Raw genomic sequence first — 10,051 nt, 5'->3', positions numbered from 1 at the left:
TCTCGTTTATTTCATTTGAAACTAGACTCAACAAGCTTTAATTACATAATTTATTCAGCTTCTAATTCATCTCCCACAATATATGGTGATTTTCCAAAGTCACGTTACTACTGCTGTCCCAAGCAAATTTATTACCAAATTCACTCTTTCACACATAACTTGCATGCATGTTATTTAAACATGTATATCACCAATCAATCATCACATATCTATGAGTTTACTTAAGTATAATCTTCATTTCATCATTTTAAAGCACAACATGTTAGCCGATTTTTTTCCTTTAGCATCTAAGGCACATGCATGCTCATTTGTTAGGCTCAACTTCACCTATCTTCCATTTTTCATCAAAAGAACATGAAACAACAACCATTTCCTTCATTTTAATTCATGACCAAATGCTCACAACACAACCAAAAACCAAAATATGCTTCAAGAGTTAAGGTAGAATCAAGAAGAACCCATGAACATCAAAATAAAAGCAAACTACCATGAACTTACCTTCAATTTTCTTCCCCAAGTGACCGAACATTAAAGAGCTTTCTCCTCTCCTTTCTCTTCTCTAACTTTAGGCTATGATGAACAAAGATGGACAAAACTTTGTTCTTTTCACCCCTTTTTTTTAATAAAATTTCAAATTTCATCCATTTAATTCTTTAATACAAAAGACATGAAATTCCCATCATTGAACATTTACCTAACCCATTATCATGGAACATTTACCTAACCCATTATCATGAAACATTTACCTAACCCATTATCATGGAACATTTACCTAAGCCATTATCAATTTGTATCAATTTGTACCATAAATTATGGATATCAAGTGCACATTTTGTCTACAACAACATTATGGCTGGCCACTTCATGTAAAATGGGAGGTTTGTCATGCAAATCCTCCTATTTTGCACTCCTATTTATTTGGCCACTTCAGTTTAGCCTATAGTATTTTCAAAACATTTTCACATAGGTTCTATTTCATAATTTCACCCCCTTTTTCTTATGGAACAAAAATTAACTAAAATTGTCGGGTTCTATCTTAAGCTTGGGCCTTCTAGAGGCCACTAACATAATTAAACCTATGCCAACATTCACAGAATTCCCGAAAATTGGGGCATTACAACTCTACCCTCCTTAAAGAAATTTCGTCCTCGAAATTTACCTAATCCAAACAGATGAGCGTATTGCTGTTGGATCGCCTCTTCTGGCTCCCAAGTGGCTTCCTCTCTGCCACGATTACGCCAAAGCACTTTCACTAACGGGACAGATTTCCTTCTGAGAACCTTAACATCTCGAGCCAATATTTGCACAGGCTCCTCCTCAAAGGTCAAATCAGTCTGAACTTCAATTTTTGCAACTGGCACGACATGAGTAGGGTCAGAACGATAACGCCTTAACATGGAGACGTGAAAAACATCGTGAATCTTGTCTAACTCTGGAGGCAATTCCAATTGATAAGCCACTGGGCCTACTCGCTTCAAAACCCGATAAGGCCCAATAAACCGCGGACTCAACTTGCCCTTCTTACCGAACCTTAATATCTTCTTCCAAGGAGAAACCTTTAAGAAGACCATATCACCTACTGAGTACTCAATCTCCTTATGCTTCAAATCTGCATACGACTTTTGCCTATCAGATGCTTCTTTTAACCGGTCCCTAATTATTCTAACCTTATCCTCAGTATCAGCTACCAACTCTGGTCCAAGAACTTGTCGCTCTCCTAGTTTGGTCCAACAACTAGGTGTACGACACCTTCGTCCATACAGTGCTTCATACAGTGCCATTCGAATACTCGCCTAGTAACTGTTATTGTATGCAAATTTTGCCAACGACAAGTAATCCTCCCAACTACCTCAAAAATCAATCACACATCCCCTCAACATGTCCTCCAAAATCTAAATAACCCTTTCCGATTGACCATCAGTCTGGGGATGGAAAGCCGTACTAAAATTCAATCGCGTCCCCAATGCCTCATGCAACTTTTGCCAAAACCTAGATGTAAATCTGGATCCCGATCAGAAATAATTGAAACTGGGACTCCATGAAGTCGCACAATCTCCGCCACATACAACTTGGCTAAATTTTAAAGTGAAAAGTCAGTACGAACAGGTATGAAATGGGTCGATTTGGTCAACCTATCCACAATCACTCACACCGAGTCTTTCTTTGATGGTGTCAAGGGCAGCCCACTCACAAAGTCCATGGTTACCCTCTCCCACTTCCAAAGTGGTATCTTCACTGACTGTAATAGTCCAGAGGGTAATTGATGCTCAACTTTCACTTGCTGGCATGTCAGACATTTCCCTACAAACTCCGTTACTTCTCGTTTAAAGTCCAGGCCACCAGTACAATTCTCGTAAGTTGTGATACAACTTGTTCCCTCCAGGGTGCATAGCACAAAGTCCTCCATGAGCTTCCTTCAATATTGTCTGCCTCAAATCAGAGTCCTTCGGAACACAAATTCTTCCTCGGAAACACAGAACTCCTTCGCCATTTAACCCAAACTTAGAAGTTTCCCCTTCATTAACTTGTTGAAAATGAGCGACCAAAGACTCATCGTTCAACTACTTTTCCTTAATCTGATCCACCCAGGTTGGCCTCACTTACAACTCAGCCAACAGACTTCTATCATTATACAGACTCAAACGAGCAAACATTGCTCTCAGATCAGATACAGTTCTACGACTTAGAGCATCGACTACCACATTAGCCTTGCCTGGTGATACTCGATCGAATAGTCATAATCCTTAAGCAACTCAATCCATCTCCTTTCCCTAAGGTTCAACTCCTTCTGAGTCAACAAATACTTAAGACCTTTGTGGTCTGTGTATATAATACACCTCTCCCCGTACAAGTAATGTCTCCAAATCTTAAGTGCAAACATCACTGCCGCCAACTCCAAATCATAGGTAAGATAGTTCCCTTCGTGAGGTTTAAGCTGTCGTGATGCATATGCAACCACCTTACCCTCCTACATTAACACGCAGCCCAAGCCTACATGTGATGCGTCACTGTACATAGTCCCCAAACTCCGGCTGAATCAACACAGATGCTTCAATCAGAACTTTCTTCAACTTCTCAAAAGCTTCCTGCTGCTTCTCAGTCCATACAAACGGTACTCCTTTCCTTATGAGTTTTGTCAGAGGTGCTGCCATCACAGGAAAACCTTCCACAAACCTTCTGTAATATCCTGCCAACCCTAGGAAACTTCAAATTTCTGACACCGTCCTAGGTGGCTTCCACTCCAAAATTGCTTCAATCTTTCGAGGGTCCACCTTAATCCCTTCGGCAGAGACCACATGTCCTAAGAAGGTTACCTCACTCAACCAAAATTCACACTTGCTGAACTTCGCAAAGAGTTCCTTCTCCCTTAACACTCGCAGCACTATACGGAGATGCTCATCATGTTTTGCTTCAGTTTTAGAATATACCAGGATATCGTTAATAAAGACGACTACGAACTGATCTAAAAATGGTTGGAACACACGATTCATCATATCCATAAATGCTGCAGGAGAGTTCGTCAATCCAAATGGCATAACCAGAAACTCGTAATGACCATACAAAGTCCTGAATGCTGTCTTATGGATATCTGCCTCCTTGACCCTTAACTGATGATATCCAGATCGAAGGTCGATCTTGGAAAATACAGAAGCTCCTCTAAGCTGGTCGAACAGATCATCAATCCTTGGCAGTGGATACTTATTCTTAATCGTCAGTTTGTTCAACTGGCGATAATCAATGCACATCCGCATCGTACCATCCTTCTTTTTCACGAATAGCACCGGTGCTCCCCATGGAGACACGCTTGGCCTAATGAAGCCCCTATCCAAAAAATCTTGAATTTGAGCCTTTAACTCCACTAACTCCTTCGGTGGCATCCTATACGGTGCGATGGACACAGGCGCCGTTCCAGGCAACAAATCTATTCCAAACTCAACTTCTCGGTTCGGAGGCAATCTTGGAAACTCCTCCAGAAAAACATCTTGGAACTCCTTTACAGTCCTAACCTTATCCAATGTCAGTCCCTCCTCTTCCGACTGACTTACAAATGCCAAATAGGCCTCAGAACCTTTCCGAATCCACTTCTCGGCTCTTAATGCCGACACCACATTGGACAAATAATCCCTTCGCTCACCTATCACCATAACCTCCTCATCCTTTGTGGTCCTTAACACCATTCGTTTAGCAGCACAATCCAAGGTTGCCTTATGCTTAACAAGCCAGTCCATTCCCAAAATGAGATCAAACTCTTCGAACGGTAACTCCATCAGATCTCCAGGGAAAATCCTGCCTTAAGTTTCTAAGGGTACATCCCTATACAGTTTGTCTACCCTAACCGAGTGACCCAAAGGACTTACTACAAATACCCCACTCACAATCTCCTCAGAGCAGTCCAAGTTGTCCATAATCCGTTCTGTGGCCTCCAACCAATATTCCGCCACATTCGGGGCTATACTAGACACGCCCCTAAAGATCTCCGCTCCATTAGCCCGAAGTCGTTCAAAAATAGATCCCTAAATTCCGTTGCCCGTACTTGCCCCGACAACCGTTTCCAGAATAGGAATAATTGCTTGTGACAGGGCATCATCCCTGGCACTGCGGTCATGAGACTCTACCTCTTTTTGCCGGTGGTACCGGTGCATCCACCGCCGGTATATGTCCCGAAGATGAAGATCTCGCTCGAGAACTTCCTCGGCCCCATCCACGGCCTCTTCCACGAACGGCTCTTATACTCATATCGTATTATCTTGATTACGAATTTTTATACGTCAATCCAATATTCCAGTGTTTATTACAGATGTTTTATGAATCAGACAGTAGTTCAAAGTTTGTTTTCGCAGAATCGAAGTCTAGCTACAGTTTCAATCTCTTATCAGATTTTCCTATGGTTTCAGTATCATCCTATCTAGAGTGTCCTAGTAGGGTTTCAGTACAGACAGATAATTCAGGAAAATATTCAGAAAAATTCAGAATACTTAAAGAATTAAGCAGAAGATTTGGAATGCCACCTTCTAAAGATCTAAATTTTGAAAATCGAGTTTTTTGCATTCTTTATAAAATTTTCGCTTTCAAAAATCTTTGTTTTTGTAAACCCATTCCACAGCCGAGTTGTTGCAACCTAGGCTCTAATACCACTAAATGTAACACCCCAAACCCGGCCCAAATGTTATGACCGGATCTGACATGCCACATCAAAGCGTTCAAAACATTTTATATTGTTGATGTAGAAAAACTTACTTAGTGTTTTAAAAGATAATTTCATTATAGGTTAAAGTGAATGGAAGCTGTGCACCAGGTAGGAAACCGGAAAAGAGGTGGTGAGTCCATCGGACTGCTTAAGTACCAAGCTCCCTTCGGATCCAATCCTAGACATGCATACCGCCATTGCCACACCTTAACGTCATGGATATTTCTAGGAAACCGATTTGACTAAGTCATTTTTAGGAAAAGATTTTAAATGGTTTTTAAATGTTTGATGGTTTTTAAATGTTGTCTACAACAACATGATGGCTGGCCACTTCATGTAAAATAGGAGGTTTGTCATGCAAATCCTCCTATTTTGCACTCCTATTTATTTGGCCACTTCAATTTAGCCTATAGCATTTTCAAACATTTTCACATAGGTTCTATTTCATAATTTCACCCCATTTTTCTTATGGAACAAAAATTAACTAAAATTGTCGGGTTCTATCTTAAGCTTGGGCCTTCTAGAGGCCCACTAACATAATTAAACCTATGCCAACATTCACAGAATTCCCGAAAATTGGGGCGTTACAAGTACAATATTATTTAAAACAAAAAAAATGTCACTAAACATTTTTTAGGGATTATTGGAGAGATGCTTAAATAGGTCAATGACAAAGACATACCTATTGAGGAAGAGGCTAAAATTGTTAGAAATATTACCATAATTGCATGAAAATTTCCATGTTTGGAAAATTTTAATTGCCAAGAAAAATTATTTACTATTGAATACTGTGAAAATAGAATAAAATAAAATAAAATAAAATAAAGAACACACAGATTTTATGTGGAAACCCTTTCGGGAAAAAATCACGGGCAAAGGAGAAGAAAATTCACTATGTCGAATTCTAATTATTACAAGAGGAATAGACTATGTCTATTTATAGGCTTATGAAGCCATATTCCAGTAAGACTGAAACACCTTATTCTAATCAATATCAAATAGATAGAATTTAATAAGGTTTAAAAAACATTATTCTAAAATAAAATAAGAAGTGTAATTCTATATGGATTCTTCATTTATTTTATTTTACCACTGTATTTTATTTAAATAAGGATTCGGGTCACTTAATTCTAACAATCTCCACCTTGACACGAATTCTCAATGAACAAATTATTCATCGCGAACTCTCAACGAACAAGTTCTCCACCTCTTCCATAAAACCCCTTAAGGGTTCAACGTCAACAACGAACACCAACCAAGTCTAAGCAATGCTGAAACTTGGTTATAGAAAGTGACTTAGTCATCATATCTGCAGGATTTTCATGAGTACTAATTCTTCTCACAACAATATCACCACGAGCAATAATATCACGAACAAAATGATACCAAACATCAATGTGTTTTGTTCTATCATGAAACATTTGATCTTTTGTAAGAAAGATGGCACTCTGACTGTCACAATATACTGTGCTGATTTGAAGGTCTTTATTGAGTTCATTAAAGAGTCCCTTCAACCAAATAGCTTCTTTACAAGCCTCAGTAATCGCCATGTACTCAGCTTCAGTGGTAGAGAAAGTGACTGTAGTTTGCAAAGTGGCTTTCCAACTAATTGCACAACCTCCGATTGTAAAGACATAACCTGTGAGAGATCTTCTTCTATCAAGGTCAGCAAAACCAGTATCAACATACCCAATGACTCCATCTATAGTTCTTCCAAACTGTAAGCAAATATCAGTAGTACCTCGTAAGTATCTTAAAATCCACTAAACTGCTTTGCAGTGTTCTTTATTGGGATACGCCATGTATCTACTAACTGCACTGACTGCATATGATAAATCTGGACGTGAACAAACCATAACATACATGAAAGATCCCATTGTACTAGAGTATGGAACATGTGACATGTACTCAATCTCATCATCTGATTGTGAAGACAAAACAGATGAAAGTCTGAAATGGGCTGCTAAAGAAGTACTAACAGGCTTAGCACTTTTCATATTGAACCTACAAAGAACTTTCTCAATGTACCCTTTCTGACTTAGGTACAATTTACTTGCTTTTCTATCTCTGAGAATCTTCATTCCAAGTATCTTCTTTGCTAGTCCTAAATCTTTCATCTCAAATTCTTTACTTAGTTGGGTTTTGACCTTTCTTATCTCTCATTTATCTTTTGCTGCTATCAACATGTCATCAACATAAAGAAGTATATACACAACAGAACCATCACTGTTTTTCTTAAGTAAACACAATTGGAAAAACTACTTCTTTTGAAATCATGAGAAGTCATAAATGAATCAAACCTCTTGTACCACTGTCCTGGTGACTGTTTCAAACCGTAAAGGCACTTTTTCAGCAAGCAAACATAGTCCTCTTCTTTAAGACTATAAAACCTCTGGTTGTTACATGTAAATATCTTCCTCAAGTTCTCCATGCAAAAATGCAGTTTTTACATCTAACTGCTCAAGCTCCAAATCATGTATGGCCACAATACCAAGCAAAGCTCAAATTAAACTATACTTAACAACTGGGGAGAACATATCTGTGAAGTCCACTCCTGGAATTTGACTATAACCCTTTGCAACAAGCCTTGCTTTATATCTGGGTTCTTCAACTCCTAGAGTCCCTTCTTTCTTTTTAAACACCCATTTACAATGAACAACCTTTTTACCTTTAGGAAGTTTCACAAAATCCCATGTTCTATTTTTTTTGGAGTGATTCCACCTCATCTTGCATAGCAAACATCCACTTTTCTGAGTCTTCACAGCTAACCGCCTCAGAATAATTTGATGGCTCTTGATTCACATCTATATTTTCATCCACATTTAAAGCATAAGCCACTAGATTAGCCTCAGCATACTTTTTTGGAGGTTTAATTTCTCTTCTAGTTTTGTTTTTATCGATAGAGTATTGTTGTGAAGAAACAACTCTATTTTAATTTTTGTATTGTCTTGAGGAGTTGACTCTGTATTAATCTGATGCTCCATCTATATTTGATTTTCTTTATTGGAAGAGTCTTTAAGAGATAAGTTAGGTAGCATAACAGTTTCATCAAAAACAACATCTCTACTAATCACAACTTTTCTATTTTCAAGACACCATAACTTATACCCTTTTACACCAGTTTTATAACCAAGAAAAACACATTTAATTGATCTCAGTCCAATTTTCCATTATCAACATGAGCATACGCAGGACACCCAAAGATCTTTAAATTAGAATAATTAGCAGGATTACCACACCATACCTCTTGTGGAGTTTTTTTCTCAATGGTAACGGATGGGATCGGTTGATCAAAAACATGCAGTAGAGGCTGCTTCGGCCCAAAATGACTTTGGTTGGCATTTGACACATACATCGAACCTTCTCCATGATAGTTCTGTTGATTTTTCTGCAATGTCATTTTGCTGTGGAGTATGGTGAACCGTCAAATGTCTCGCGATCCTTTCTGACTTGCACAATCTATTAAACTCATCAGAACAGAACTCGAAGCTATTGTCTGTGCGGATGTATTTTATTTGTTTTCCTGTCTGTTTTTCAATCATAATTTTCCAAGACTTAAATGCGGAAAACACATCGCTTTTCTGCTTCAAGAAGAAAACCCAAACTTTTTTGGAAAAATCATCAATAAAGGTTAGCATATAATTAGCTCCACCTCTCGAAGGTACTCTAGATGGCCCCCACAGATCAGAATGAATATATTCTAATGTTCCCTTTGTGTTATGGATTCCTCTGGTGAATCTAACTCTCTTTTTCTTCCCAAAAACACAATGCTCACAGAAATTCAGTTTGCAAATTCCTTGCCCATCAAGAAGTCCTCTTTTTCTCAATTCTGCCATGCCATTCTCACTTATATGCCCTAGGCGCATATGCCAAATTTTAGTAATATCATCATCTGACAAAGAAGAGGAAGCGACACTGCATCACTAGTAACAGTAGAACCTTGCAAACATATAACTTGGTAGTCTTTCTTTGCCCTTTCATCACAATAAGGGAACCTTTGGAAATCTTTAAAATCCCACTTTTAGCTGTGTATCTGTACCCTTTTGAATTAAGAGTACTCAATGAAATTAAATTTCTTTTCAATTCTGGAACATGTCGTACGTCACTAAGTGTTCTGACAACTCCATCAAACATCTTAACTTTCATTGTTCCAACACCTACGATTTTACACGAAGCATTATTTCTCATCAAACAACACCTTCAGACACTGTTTCGTAAGTTGTAAACCAATCGTGATTGGGACTCATGTGGAAGGTGCAGCCTGAATCAAGTATCCGCTCCTTGCTCACTTTAGAATTGTTGACTGAAGCGACTAAAAGTTCACCATTACTGTAGTCTTCTACAACATCAGCTTCACCGGAATTTTCTGGTTGTTTTCCCTTTTGATTCGCAGCCTCCCTTTTAATCTTGTTTTGTAGCTTATAGCACTCAGATTTAATGTGCCCTTTCTTCTTGCAGAAGTTACAAGTTTTACCTCTGTTTGAAGACTTTGATCTACTTTAGATTTACCATGAGGATTTCGTTTCTATGTCCTTCCACGATCATCATCAGCATTCCATCTCGTCTCCCATGAACAACGAGACCCTCTCCTCAGAGTCGGGTTTAACCACAAGATGTTTCATCTTATCATACGAGGTTAAAGAATCATAAACCTCACCAACTGTGAGAGACTCGGGCTATATAAAATCGTGTCTCTAAAGGTTGAATAAGATGGGGCAATGAACAAAGTAGAATCAACCTATATCTTCCTTATCATATGAACCTCCATGGCCTCCAAGTTTGAGAGATTTATTTAAACACTGTTAATGTTCATGTACAGATGCACCTTTCAAATGAGCATAAATGTTATATGCACTTGCTTGT

This window comes from Gossypium hirsutum, chromosome A13 (assembly GCF_007990345.1).
Source record: "Gossypium hirsutum isolate 1008001.06 chromosome A13, Gossypium_hirsutum_v2.1, whole genome shotgun sequence".
Classification (NCBI taxonomy): domain Eukaryota; kingdom Viridiplantae; phylum Streptophyta; class Magnoliopsida; order Malvales; family Malvaceae; genus Gossypium; species Gossypium hirsutum.
This window is presented reverse-complemented; position numbering follows the sequence as displayed.